Here is a 12,963-nt window from a genome sequence, read left to right on the forward strand (position 1 = left end):
GCACGGGTTCGGCGCGGCGGGGCCCGCGCACGGGTTCGGCGCGGCGGGGCCGGCGGAGCGGGGCGGGTTGCTGTGCTGAGGGGCCCCCGGGCGGTGGCCCCAGCGGCAGTGCAGGGGCGGCAGCGAGGGGTCGGCGGCCGCGGCGGACAGCGAGCCCAACGACGCCTCCGTGACGGTGGTGAAGTCCGATCCCTCCGTCCCGATGCTGGCGTCCGACGCCTCCGTCACAATGCTCACGTCCAACGCTGCCGCGCCGGTGTTGGTGTCCGCCGCCGCCGTCCCCGCCTCCGAGGACGCTTGGGATAGCAGGGCGAGGCCCCCGACGGAGGACCCTGCCATCAGCGACATGACGGGTGACGGCGGCGGCTGCTCTGCCCCTCTGCCAGCCCACCCGGGCACCGACCCCCGGTGCGGCTCCTCTTCTCGCACGTCTCCGCTCCGCCGGGCAGCGGCCGCCGCGCCGGACCCGGCCTGCAGCTGCCCCTGGGGACTCGCGGCCAGCTGCCCGCCCCGCAGCATCCCGCACCCGGTGGGTACAAGAAACGGCCCTCCTGCAACCTCTGCAGGCAAAGCGGCCACCTCCGCGGCCGGCACCAAGCCCGCCGAAAAGGTGCTTCTCCTGCCTCGCGTATCCCGACCCGCCGCCGCACCCGGACCCACCCGGCCGCAGAGACGAGACGTGCCGGGCCTTGCCTTCCCTTCCCTTGCCTAGCCTTGCCGACCCTTCCCTAGCCTTCCCTCCCCTAGCCTTCCCTCCCCTCCCGTCCCGTCCCGTCCCGTCCCGTCCCGTCCCGTCCCGTCCCGTCCCGTCCAGCCCCGGGCGTCTCCGCTTCTACACGGGCCTTTTGTACTAGTCTTGCCGGGTTTTCCCCCACCCCCTTTCAACGTGCTCCCTCCCACCGCTCCTCCTTTGCCCTTTTTTCTTTGGTCACCGTTGTTAGCCAGCAGTAAGCCTGAAGCTTTAAAATAACTCCTTCTGGGACGAGGAGGAGGGGGGGAAGAAGCCATTTCTCATTGTTGACGCCATTTCCAACAAGAGGAGGAGGTTTGGTAGACAAAACTATTTGTGCTTGTATATGTGTATGTCTGCCATGCTGTCTGAGCAAAGATAAGGGCCAAGAAATCTTTCTACCTTCCAGAGTTTTGTCTGTGCCCTATTTCTTCTCCCACATTTCCCTTGGGAAAAGTTCGTTGTGACCATGGTCAGACAGCACTTGATGTGCTCCAAGGAAGGAGGCTCAGAAATTTACTTTGGTCGCGTGTGCTACTCTCTCTCCAGCTCTGCCAAAGCAATTGTATACCTGTTGAGCTTGTCTGGTCATGACTTTGAAAAGAAGAAAATCTCAGATATTAAAAACAGAGCTTTTAGTTCTGTAGGGAAATAAGCCGCATTAAAGGTCATTGGCTCAGATGACAGCACTCGCTCCTCTGCAGAGAAGGGTGCAGATCCAGCACTCAGAAAGGATTTTGAAACTGTTACAGTAACACATCACACATAGAAAGGAAAAGATTCGCCATTAGAGAGGCTGCTTTTGGAGTTATATCCTTCGTGCATCTCTCTTGATTTCCTACCTGAATATTCAAGATTTAAAGCACTCCTTACCAAGAAAAAAAATCACTTGCCACCCTGGACCACCATCTTGCAATCAAGCCCTCACAAATCAACTTTTATGTCAGGGGTTTATGGACCAGGGTTTGGAGCAAGAGTTTTTAACACTCGAGATTGCATAAGAGGGTTGCCCAAGTGCTACTGCCTTTACATATGACTGTATGCCCTTCCCAGTTGTCAACTCAGCCATTAATTAGTAAACATGTAACATAACCATATACATGAGACTGAAGACTATCATATGCATGCTGACTTGCATGACATTTTCTATGATTTTGCTTTTTTTTTCTGTTAAATGAAAAAAGAATTGCAGATACTGTAAATGTGCTGAAAGCTCACTGATACCAAGCCACTGGAAAATGCTATGTCCATGTATTTCAGGGCTTCAGAGCAGACACCCGAATGTTAGCTTGCCAAATCCACAAAATGCAGCCAAAGATAAAAGGTGCTCCATCAAAGGACAGATTTCAGCCCCATCCAACTAGCAGCTTACTTGTAACACATAAAAACAAGGTATCTGCACTTCATCTAGTGAGTGGGATCTTGCAAATCTTGACATTGTTTTCCAATTTATTTGAACAGGCTATTCTTTTTAACTTTCAAAAATACAAGCTGAAAAAAGAACACCAGAACAAAAAGTTGTTTTCAGTCTAGAGCAACAAGTTGTCACTTCATGTCTTAAACCTACAGAAAACCTTCATGAGCTCGAAGTCCTCTGCATTTTGGATCTCTACATTGCTTTCTCTGTAGCCTTTTACTGTCTTGTCTGAATCTGTGAAACAGAAAAAAAAAATCTAGACCCTTTTTCATCACATGTTCCATGTCACTCCAAGTACCTGAAACTCCAAAGGCTCAGAATCATAGAAGGGTTTGGGTTGGAAGGGACCTTTAAAGGAACAAACATTAGAAAGGCCAGTTGCATTAGATGTTATGTGCTAACACTGTTTCTTTTATTTATTTTAAAGCAAGTAACTTCTCTACCAAAATTTACTAACAAAGCTGCTTTTAGGACCTACTATTTCTGAAGAAAATTTGAAAGGCTTGCCTACTTGTCCAGTTTCTTGCAGAGATTATATTTTTACTCTTTGTAATTTGGCAGGCACAATTCTGAGAATTTCATTGTTCAACAGCAGTGTCACATGAGTGAACAAAATGGTGGGATGCATCAGCTTTCAAGTCCCCTTCTGGCTTTTGTGCAAGCAACTGGACCCTTCTTAGGTAGCTTCCCAGTCTGTGCAATGGTGATTGTAGTCACTTTGCTCTCTCGTATAGAGAATATTGAAGTCAATAGGGAGATACTGTCATACAGAGTTTTCTGCAGAAGATTCTGTCAAGACCTTGGCCTTTGCTGTCTGCCTTAAGCATCCCTTAAAGCCTTCATCAAATGGCACCTTGTATATCTTACTACAAAAAAACCCAAACCTTGAAACCCTGTATTAGCATTCTTTTTTGGGGTGGGTAGGGAAGGAAGCAAAGCAACTCAGCAGTTAGTTACAGCTAAGCAATATAATGCTTTCAGAATAAAACCTTATTAGCCACCCCAACTAGAGACTGTCAAATCAGCATACCTTTGACAAACTTAGCAAAGTCCCTGTCAACAAGGAAGCAAACCAAATAGACATTTATATTATGGAATCTCTGATGATAAGATTTAAAACTCCTTTGTAGCCATTGAGAACTTGAGGACAGCTATTGACACTGACCAGAGGAATTACAGAACTTTCCCATATTCTCCATAGGCTGAATTTTAGGGTTGTCCTGTGCAGGGACAGGTGTTGGTCTTGGTGATCCTTGTGGGTCCCTTTCAACTCAAGACATTCTATGATTCTATGATTCTAGGTCAGAGAGGTGACCAGCTTGCTTCCTGGCATCGGAATATTTTTCTCCCTATGTGATGCAAACTATAAAGGCATAACATCCATCTATAACTTCAACACTGTTAAGGAAGTTTATCTGATTAGCTCCCTCGAAGATTTCATGCAACCTGCTTAGCTTCATCATGTCTCTTTAGTTCTCAGCTCCTAGTTCATCAGGGCAGGAGATTTCCCTCTAGATTTCCCAGTCAAGAAGTGGGACAGTAATTCCAAAAATAAGTGTCTCCACAAAGTAAACAGCACCCTCTTGTGTTCATGGTGAGCGCAGGCCATGGCCTTGGTATGCTGGAAGGCTGTATTTCAGCCACATCATACAGCATTGATGCTTCTTCCAGACCGGGATAACAATTCATTGCTCTGCCCCAGTTGGGTACACAGGACTCTGAATAGACACTGAGTACACATATTCACAAGAATATGAGAACCAACCATCATGCTGAATACACTCATTAAGAGCTACATGTATGACTAATTCATCACGATGGAGAAGATTTTGATAGAACTTCTCGCATGCAGCTCTCTCCTGATTGCTATCAAAAGTAATGGAAGCATCTAAAAACAACATTGCAGGGGTTTATTAAGCTGTGCCAGTGATGGACTCTGTGCTACCAGGGAAGAGCCACCTCTGCCTGTTCCAGAAAAGACTGGACCCATTTCCTGCTCAGAGGAATAATAAACACTATGTCCCTGTGCCTCGACCCAAATCAGCCAAAGCCTGCGTTGGACTGCATACAGGATGATGAGACTGTGGTGCAGCCAACTGTGTCATAGAGCCTGCAGAAAGGCCACAACAAAGGCTGTTTTTGACCAGATTGATAAAGTTCTGATAATTCTGCATGAAACTGAATGGCCATCGCTGGGGGATAGCGGGGGGTGGGGGGGCGGGAAGAGGCTTTCAGGTTTTATTGGTAGCACAATCCTTCTTTTTATCCTTTATTCTGCTAGATAGGGTAAAAATTATTGAAATGGTCATGGAATTCTTTTTCTTTTTCATATAATAGAAAATGTATTTTTCAATTCTCTCTCTCAAAAAAAGTAGAGAAGATAGAATTTCTTGTTGGAACAAAGGAATAGATGCATCTCACATGAGGAAACTTGTGATGCTCGCTGCAAATTGCTTTCATTAAGTCTTTTTACACTGGGCTAGAGAGAATTTTTTGGCATTAAAACTTTTGTGTTCCTGCTTTATGTTCTTAAATCTGAATTTCAGGTACTACAGCTCCGACTCGGAAATGGTTAGGTACTGCTTACATGAGGCGATAGCTGTGCAATAAGCTAAAATAAGAGATAGTCATGACCATCATCTCTTCCATGTGGTTTCCCCCCAGCCAGGACCCTTCTGTCATTTGGTTCATGGGCAGTTCTCACTTAGGGAGAGTTCAGTTCTTTTTTTTTTTTTTTTTTCCTTCTTTCCTGGTATCCAGTATGTGGCCCTACCCTTTATCCCAGTCATAAGTGGTAGAGAAATACGCGTTTATTTACTTTCCATAATTTCCTGTAGAATCTTCAGTGCACTCTAATGGCTTTAATTATCTCTGGAAATCCAGAAAGGAGCATCTGTTGAAATATACTGTTCCCTGACCAAACTGCTATGCCTTACTTGCTTGCTTCTGAGAGGCTCTACAAATGTTAGGCAACAGACTTTCAGAGAACTTAGTAGTGTGGGTAACACACTAAACTAAGTCTTGAGTTCACCTCTTTGCTTTCTTTGGTGGAGGAGTGAGAGAAAATAATTTGGCATTGCTGCTTCTCCTTTTCCTTTTCATTTTCCTACAGAGAAGAGGTCTGGGGGGTTGGTTATGAGTTTGGAATCCAGCCCATAAGCAATTCTGGTGCTGTGGTTTCATTTTGCTCAGATAAGTTTTAAGGGACAGGTGTTGGCTCCCCCACATCAGAAGACTGTTTAAGGTGCTATGTAATGCACAAAACATACTACTCCTTCACAGTCTAAGAATAGAGTTCAAAGGGAGAATTGTTCAGCTTTTACTCTCCTTGTAATATCAGGGTTCTGAACTCTAGAAGAATGTTTTTGTATTCTACATGGTGTGGAGAATTTATGAAATGGTGCTAATGTATCCTCCTTCGACTATCTTTGTGTCCCTGGGACATTTCTACTAGCATCTGCAGAGTAAACTTTGGTCTTGGAATGACCCCTACATGTTGCTTTCCTTCTGCCCCCATGTAATGCTGAAGTAAAAAAATGGATCTTTTTTATTGTCCTATTTTATTGGGTTTTGTACTAGCTAACAGTTCTCATTTGTGATTTATCTTCAGTGGAGTAGAATTTTTTTCCCTACAAGCAGCAGTTCTCCTGATCTATTTTTGTTGTGCTGTTTGACATGCATATGTTCACTGTTAACATAACCAAACCCAATGGAACTGCGTGTGCTTAAGCAGCATTAAATTTGCTTTATTATATCCAGGACACATAAATAGGCTGGAATTTTACCAGGGTATTTCAGCCCTGTTTAACTCCAGGGAATGGAGTTCAGTGCAGAAGCTTTCCAGTAAAAATTGTATTGGTCTGTCAACACAATTGTTCTCAGCTCAGGAAAAGCAGTAGCCTCTTTGCAAGTGTTGTGGTAAATATTATTATGGGCATCAGAGTACAAGATTCTTACAAAATCTATTTGATTTCTGTTCATACGTTTACTATCCTTTCCTGTAGTCAAAAATCTAACTAGAAAATCCAAGCCCTTTCAGAGTACATGTACTTATTTCTCATTTTCATAAATATTTTTATCTCACCAGTTGCTCTAAAATATCAGAAGCTTAACAAAATTAAAGGTATGAGAAAGATCAGGCAATGAACTGGAACATAGTAAATTCTTCAAGATCTGGAACCTGTGACTTCAGAGAACTTGACTTTGTTTTGCCGTACTGCTTCACTCTATCTCCACCTTGCTGTTAGTCAGGTTATTGCATTGCTGGATCGTTGACTTTCTTAAGTCTTCCTCTTTTGTATGTGACTTAACATTTGCATATTTGTGCACTCTGTCATTGCTGACCTGCAACTGCTGCCTGTAGAAGATTGTGTTGACTCCTGAGATAATTCTTATGAAGCGGAGTCAGAAGCAGAAATACAGACTATGGATGCAGAGATTTTTCCTCAAATCAAGTCAGGGTTTTTTGCTGTAAGTCCATAATCACACATCTTTAGTTCAGGCATGTTTCAGCACCATTTTGTGTGTTCTTTGATTTTTTTATGGCTTAAAAAAATAATAATTCTTTTTATGAACTGTCTTGTTCTAATCTGAAAGATGGTTCTCCAGCTGTGCCACCTCTACTAGAGACTGAGATAACTTTGGAGGTATACTGGCAGGGTGTGATTTTCCTTCTCTTTTTATACTGGCTGTCACTGGATGAAAGGGGTACAAAATTTTAAGTTCAAGATGCTGTTTCGTTCTACACACACACACACACACATGCTTTCTCACATAATATGCAACTAGCACCTAGTAGAAAGCAAGGGTGGCAGTGGGGAGAGCAGCACAGGAAGGATGTACGCTTAAGCTGTGGCATTAGCAGCATCCAGGTAAAGATTCAAAGTCTTTCTAGATCTCCTTATACAACTCATTTGCCTGGGCTAGCAAGATAGATTAACAAACAATAAATAATCTAAACTCACTATAGCAGTGGACTTCAGAGGCCTCTGCTCTCTCAAAGATATAAAAACATGTAGGGAACACAGCTCCACTTACTTTTCAAGACACTGGAAAGCTTTTTAAAAATGGATTGTATTTTTATAACTGGACAGACTATTTTGCAGACAAAACTAAGACTTCATTACAAATTTTTCTTGAGCTTCTTGTGTGTCACTTAAAAAGAAGGGTATAGATTTTTAATATTAAAAAGAAAATTAATTTTGCTTTATATGACACTCTTACAGGAAAGCCAAAAACTAAGTTGCCATATTTCAGTTTGGCATGTTATTACAATGCTCATCTCATCATTAAAAGGCTAAAAAGCTGCTACAACCCCATATCCACCTGCAAACACTTAACTTATGATTACCAGCTGGAGCTCAGGGACTAGTCACACAAGTGGTATGTTTAGGCTGCTTTAGAAGGTTCACATGCCAAGTTAAGAGGTATCACAGCAGGTAACATTGCTTTGTTTTTTAGAAACTTAAGTGTGTAATGTGTTCCCACATTCCACAGAACTATTTAGTAAAAAGGAAGGAAGCGGCTTCGTCAGTGGGAGCTAAATTCTGCCCAATATAGTTGTTGCTTTTGCTAGGAGATTACATTCATTTCCTAATAGACAAATCCATGGCACTTTATCCCATCCAAGAGTTTTGCAGTAGTTTCCGGTGTGTATTTTGATGAATTATATCTGGTGTAAAAGGTAATTCCATAATGCCTTGGCTGCATTTCAAGACCTTGAAAATATTATTTTACTTTCTTTTAGGAAGTATACATTGCAGTAATTGAGGAGAAGAAGGTATAGCTTGTCTTAGATTATACAGATGCTGGTCTAGAAATTGCCTGGAAATCACCATGGTTGCTTGTAAAACTTCAAGGTAAAGTTAAATATATTGCAGTAAAATAACTTGTTCTCTGCAAAGACAATTGAACAATTATGATCTGCTCTTCTTAAACTGATGATTTTGAAACAAAATTCTAAAAAGCAATTAGTTGATTTGGTTGCAAATTTAATTTAGAAGGTTGTGGAAGGAGGTATCTTGCCCTTGGCTTCTTGATTCACAATAACATCAGCTGAAAATGAAGGTCCTTTCGAATGTCTACAATAGCTAGTAGCGTGCTCCCTCAGGAACAGATCTAGTGAGTGAAACAGCTGATCTGGGAGTCCTGGTGCTACTTGAAGTATTTCAGGGATGTTACTTTGGGCTAGTCCTAGTCTAATCCTGTGTTGGCAGCTGCCCACGTACATCCATCAACAACAGGATCCCATATATATGCTTCTACAATGTCTGTGTGTAACTTAGAGGAATCTAGAAAGATGTTTCATTGCGGACCCATCCATTCATTTTGTCCCCACTGTTGGCACTGTCAGTAATCCAGGTCCAACATTATTATATTATTAATATAGTCTTATTTAATTAGATAATTATTTTATTTTTTATTAATATAATAAATGTTATTTAGCTCATTAGGCAATGAACTAGACTCTGAGGAGACCAAAAGCAGTTTCCCAAGACTAAGGGGGCCAGAACACACTCATAAAAAGGGTGTACTGGTACATCTTGGGGTACAGAGTGTATGCAGATGTTCCCACAATGGGGAGAGGTAATATCTGATAAAATAATTTCTGTAAACAGGTTCATATTCAGGACAGCATTCAGAATACGAATTTGATGGAACCGCAGATCTTTCAGTTTTAACCAGTAATGCCAATCACTCATATTGTGATACAGCAAAAAATTGCATTACACTACATGCAACAGCAAAGGCAGCGCTGTTTGTTACAGCTGCTAGGATATTTTTAATTTGTTGTAAAGACTGGATAGTTACTCTGAGAGTTTTAGCATGATTTTCATGATAAGGAACTTTAGTGGTCACTTGTCTTTATATGGCATGGCTGCTAAGTTGTCATAGCCTGTTTAACTTATTCCAGACAACTTCAAGATCTGCAGCATTCAGGTTGCTCCATCTGTTCATACTGATCCCCAAAGAGTTCCAACAGTTCCCTAACCTGCCCTCAAGGTAGCAATGAGACTGATTTTTCCCAAGCCAGTAACACTGAATTTGCACCATGGGTATATTTTAGTTATATTTGTTTCCCATGGAGTGGTTACATATTGCTCTAAATTGAGGGCAAGAGCACAAAAGATCTGGGGGATGGTTTTCACTTCCTGAAGGAGGACTTTTACTAGGTGTGGGATTTGCAGAAATTCACAAGTAGAAGTGTCCTCCATTTCTGTAGCATAATCTCTGACCTTCACATAACATCAGAATGGGGATTTTTTCAAGATCCTTAGAGAAACCACACAAAAGATTCCAGACAGCATAGGGTAAGGGGTAGTGGCCTGTTCCACAACGGGGCGTCCAGCTATACCATGCAAAAGAAGAGTGAAAGCTATTTGTAGTTCCTCTGTTATATTATGAATATATGTCCGAGATGAAAACAATTTGGATTGATTTGTTAAAAATTCTGTAACATTTCTCATCTTCTACAATTCTAACTGGTTCCAAATCAGGCAGAAATTTGATAGCAGAAGACAATGTTTCCTGAGGTATTTGGTATGTGGATACTGTGGTATTGTTTTCCCCATGGAGAGGCTCCAGGCCAATCACCTGTATTAATGCAGATGCGCCAGAGCACATGACAGGGATGTCTGATACTGTCTTGATTTTTCTGTCAGATTAATTTGGGCTACGAGTATCTAAGTCCCCTCTCAATAGTACTGTTGAGTATATTCAGGGTTGGGGTCCAATTGCCTATTGGTCTTGGGTCTGCATAATACATGGAACATCAGGGTAAGGTGTAGATGTGACTTTCCCTGTTAATAAATGAAGTAGTCACAAAAAACTCAAAACAAATACTGGAGGAGCAGGAGGTGGGTATGTTGTGAGGGTGTCTGCTAGTTTGGAATATTGGCACTTCCCCTCCCATTTTGATTTTTTTCTGCACCTGCCATTTCATATTGATTCCTGTAATGACAGAAAACAAATCTCAGTCTTGGAGTTTATGCAAGCCTCAGCTCTTATTAATTCTTTCCCTTTACATTTGTTCAAAGCTTTCCATACACCCGTTCCCTGGTTGCACAATAAGGTAACCCAGTGGGTTCCTAGCGCAGGGTGGACATCTACTGTTTCATCTCCTGACCTCCAGGTAGGTTGGGGTGGTCTATCATGCTAAAACTATTCAAATGCTCAGTTAAGAGGGCTTCCTCTGAGTGTTTCGTGATTGTTCAATTGCCATGAAATTGTCCACATGAATTTTCCCCACTTGGGAGACTATGAATTTTTATTTAATTAACAGACCATTCTCTCTTTCTACAAACCTTTACTCTGTGGTTGCTATGGTAGATGGAGAATCTGTCACACCCATCTCAATAAACACTATTCATATACTTCTTTATTTTTAAAATGGAATCCACTATCAGATTGTATTCCTTGAGACAACAGGAGTGTAGCAAACTGCTAATTTAATCCTATTACTGGAGGTGGTGCTGTGGCACCTCGGGCTGGATGTACATGTTCCAAGCCACTTACTCATATCAAGGTATGTGGCCATCCCTTGACAGTTCTCCACAAAGAGCCTGTGTAATCTATTTGCCAGGTTTGTGCAATACTTTCCCTTTTCCCAGGTTAGGATATTGTTAGCCATGGTCTATTCATCAAGCCACAGTTTAGCAAAACTCGTATGAGTATACTTACTTTTTGTTTAGCTAAAGTATGTGTTACAGGCCATGTTTTCAAGTCACTGCCGAAATGTATTTTGCTTTAAAAGAACACATAAGGATCTGGCTAATATGCAAAATACTGGAATATGAGAGCACCAGAAACCCAGAGTACCTACTGCTGCTCCTAATTCTGATTTATTGTCAGGTGGAGCCAGGTCCTGAATTTCATTCAAAACTGGTTGAGGAATAGTGTTTTTCTTCTTCCTACATGCTTAGCTCTTAAAAATACTACTTCTTGACTCAGACCCTGTCCTTTTTTGCCTGGAACTTCTACCCATAGTGTTGAGAGGTGTTTGGTAATTACATCCATGCCCTATTGTACTAATTGTTAATGGTTAAGATCTTGCTCAGAGATCAGTAGGTAACTGCCAAGTACCATCAGTTTTCTTGACTGGCCACACCAGTCTATTGTATGTCGAATATTTCTTTTCTGTTATTCCCCATTGTTCTAGTTGTTGGATCAGTTCAGACACAAGACAAATGGTAACCTGTATTGTGGGTACATATTAGTTTGCTTTCAAACAGAGATGGGGCAAGTTGGAGCAAACAGGTGTGACCTTCCTTTTGATTCATACTGAGATGGTGGGGTGGTGACCCAGTTTTGCATTTTTCTGAGTTGTCTATCCATGTCTGACCTCTGAGGATGTCCATTCCCAGGATAATTGTGGTACCTAACAGGACCTGAGGTTTCACCATTCTGACGTTAGGCAGAAATAATAGTCTTAACCACAGGATATGAGACTGTTTTGCTGTTCTCTCCTATTTCTGAGTCTTTGCTTCTTTTAAGGGGGGGGACATCTTCCTTCATATATGTACTTATGAATCATAGATATTTGAGCTCCAGAATCTATTAAGAAGGCAGTGGAGAGCTTGCCATTGACCTACATTTCTGGACTTGGATGGTGGTGGGCTGCTTGGATGGCTGCCAGCCCTGCAGTGGGGCCTGGCCAGCCCTGGTCCCCAAGGTGGAGCTGGGGTCCTGGAGAAGTGGGGCTGAGGCAGCTGCTGGTTGGGGCCCCTGGGCATTTTGCACTGGCACGTTTTCTCCTGCTAATTGTTTGAGAGTAGCTATGAAAAGACCCTGCAGCTGTGATTGCTTGAAAACTTTAAGTCAGCCTTTCTGGTTTCCTGCCTCGTTGACAGTGGACAGAAGTTGTTTGGTTTGGGGTTTGTTTTGGGTTTTTGTTTTGTTTTGTTTTGTTTTGTTTTTGTGGTGTTTTGGTGGTTTTTTTTTCCCTCTCCCGTGGCTTTCCCGAGGTGGTGATAGTGGTGTGACAGAGACAGGCTGGGGGTGGTAGAGTCGGACTTTTCCTGGGTTTGTATTACTCAGACTTTAGGTGGCGCTTTTGGACCGTCATATAATGACAACATAGACAAGGCTTGACGCTGGGCTCCTGGCCACGGAGAGACAGCACCCACACACAGCTGCCGTCGTCGGCAGTGCTGGAGGTTTAGATTTTGGGGCAGACTCTTCTACGATGGGATGGAGTGCACCTGCGGCGGCGCCTTGCTACCATGGGTTATTCGGAGCAGTTTGTCCACCACTGACCTATATTCCTCTTTTTAGCAAGATTAGATGGCACGTTTTAATATTGCCTTTTCTGATTTCCTAGCCTTCTCCCAAAGCCATCAATCTTTACCTCCTCTGTCACTAGTGGGTGAGGTACAAGGCCATCCTACTGCACAATTCAATGAATAATTTACATGGACATAGGTTTATCCAGATTTCAAGGCAAATTCAGTCTGTAAATCAGTTAATTCCTGAGAAGTGAAACCACAGGCAGTAATAGTATCAGAGTGCAGCTGCTGTCCTGGCAGTGCAGCAGGCTCTTCGGTTGTATTTAACTGGTGCTACTCCCTGAGACTTGTCACCCTCTGAGTCAAGGAGTGTATCACAGGGTCCTCAGGGAATGGGGGCTTGGGTATCATAGGGTGTCCAGGGGGTGGGGGATTAAGGTCCAGATCACATCATATTTTTTATCTCAAAAAGTTTCATACATAGCAGTCATAAACTTGACTGGGTGTATTTTGTCAGTTTGGAACAGTTGTTGACATCACTGCAGAACCTCGGCAATGATATGGGGTTGTAACTTACCTTCTAAGTACTTGTT

This window comes from Phalacrocorax carbo, chromosome Z, assembly GCF_963921805.1.
Source record: "Phalacrocorax carbo chromosome Z, bPhaCar2.1, whole genome shotgun sequence".
NCBI classification, from domain to species: domain Eukaryota; kingdom Metazoa; phylum Chordata; class Aves; order Suliformes; family Phalacrocoracidae; genus Phalacrocorax; species Phalacrocorax carbo.